The sequence below is a fragment of the Drosophila rhopaloa genome, unplaced genomic scaffold, assembly GCF_018152115.1.
Source record: "Drosophila rhopaloa isolate 14029-0021.01 unplaced genomic scaffold, ASM1815211v1 contig_186, whole genome shotgun sequence".
In the NCBI taxonomy this organism is placed as follows: domain Eukaryota; kingdom Metazoa; phylum Arthropoda; class Insecta; order Diptera; family Drosophilidae; genus Drosophila; species Drosophila rhopaloa.
In genome coordinates, this window is record NW_025335068.1 from 387,147 (window position 1) to 389,162 (window position 2,016).

General features: G+C 45.0%; 1 long non-coding RNA gene across 2 annotated transcripts; it reads left to right on the forward strand.

Moving 5' to 3' along the window:
• Window positions 1-295: 295 nt before the first annotated feature.
• Window positions 296-1,657, forward strand: LOC108038210. Of its 2 annotated transcripts, XR_001768921.2 has the most exons (5): window positions 296-685; window positions 737-966; window positions 1,023-1,084; window positions 1,139-1,408; window positions 1,490-1,657. It is a non-coding gene; the product is annotated as an uncharacterized LOC108038210 (long non-coding RNA). The 2 variants fall into 2 exon arrangements; XR_001768920.2 differs by having other exon boundaries at window positions 737-1,084.
• The last annotated feature ends 359 nt before the right edge of the window (window positions 1,658-2,016 follow it).

The window sequence follows — 2,016 nt, forward strand, 5'->3', positions numbered from 1 at the left end:
AAGAGGTATTTGGTTGTCAAAAAAAACGCTTTGATGGCGTTATAAATCGATTGAGCATCACATTTTTCCACCTCAATAAGAGCTAAAAATTGGTCCTTCATACTGCCAGAAATGTTGTGAAAGTAACGTGCCACCAACACTAGGGCTTTTTTGTTGCCAACGTCTGTGGTTTCATCAACAATAAAAGAAAATTTTGTTTCTTGTAATGCACTTACTATCCGCTGCTTTGCTTTTTTGTAAGTTCCTTCGAAATGTCAGTTGCCTTGGTCCGACCATACTTTACGCCCTTGTTATGGAACTGCTTTTTGTCCTGGGACGGCTCCGGCTAGCTCTCGGATCCCCAGGGCGGAGTATCCCCAATATCCCTACAGTATCCACAACATAAACATCGATATACGCGCGTCTCACTTCACAAAAACTATCGCTCATCACTAATAAACAAAACAAACCAAAATGTAAGCAACGCAAATAATTATAATTGACGGGAAAAATATGGTGTTTTGGTGGCTATCGATGACTTAGCCAAGCACGCCCACCCAACCAAGGATGCCCCGGAGGATTCTGCGGAGGCATCACCCATAATCTGCTGGTCGAAGTCACTCCTCGCGACTAGGACAGCTCCATCTCCCCCACAGCGACAACTCACTCGCACATTTCAGTCTTCATGTACATTTTAATTATCACCGTAAGTACTAAAGTTAAATGCTCTCCTAGTAATTAATTCATCTTTTCTTAGCCTTTACGACCAAACTTGGCTACCGTCTACAGAGTTACGCGGTCAAAGCAGAAGATTACCTTCCTTTGGCAAAGGCTACAGGCGCCGCGGAAAATATGTTCCACCAGTCACGTATTGGTGGAACTCACAGTGGAACGAGGCGCAAAAAGGGGCACACACTAGGTATGTGTCGGGTCACCGAATCCTGAGGAGCTCCTAGGGAAAAGAAGGGACAGGCCAAACGATAAGTAGTACGCGCTGTAAACAATGCCGCCGAAAACTAATAATCGCGACCCCTATTTCACAGGCAATAACGAGGACAAATTTAGGTTTTCGGGTCTAAGTCCGGATAAATATACAGGTCAACAGGTAAGTACATAAATTTAGTAATGTGCACATTTAAATTAACATTAATGATTTCAGCCACTTCTGGGCTAGGCGCCGGGCCAACTATGCCCCGACTACAGCGTACTCTGCCGGAGGCCAGCAGCAGTAAGGGCCTGGAACACCACGAGGAACGGTGGCGAAGGCGAGACTGATGGCGGTGCCTCTCGACGCGGCGCGAATTGGCAGCCAGATAACCCCCGACTTATCAGCTCGGAACGGACTCACCGGCGAATGTCGGATGGCGTTGGCTGCGTCCGAGGCAGGCGAGTTATGCTGGTCCGCTTCGTATCGCTGGGTCGAACGAAGGTGCGTATGGATATGGATGCCAATCTCCGAATTAAATCCTCCAATTTGAAATCCCGATTTACTTCCAATTTGATTTTCCAGATTTAATTTCCTCCAATTTGAACGTCCAATTTAATATTTCCAATCTAATTGGTCCAATTAAGTCTTCCAATTTAAACTTCCGATTTAAATAACCCGGGGCCCTTTGTGTTGGGACCCCGGTTGCCCTACGAATAATTATTTATAAATAAAATAAACTATTAAACCTAACACAAATTTTTCTAACACTCACTTTTTTTTTATATTTCGGCACAAACACTAACTACTTTCTGTTCCATCTACTGGGACAATATGGCTGCGACTATATAAAAATTTGACTATCATGCCTATATCTCGCCATATTCCCTTCGCCTCTCTCGAAATTGGGTCATTGGATATATCAAGGCCATCCTAGCCATACCCAGAGCGAACCGGGCTAGTTTAAATAGCTAGATAGCCAAGACATCAGCAGAAGGGGGCGCCACTCCAGTAGGGGTTGCCACCCTCCAACTTTATCGATAGCCCTACCAAAGACGAATACCTCCTTCTTAATTCTTCAAGCCGATTCCAACTCGAAATGCAACACCCTT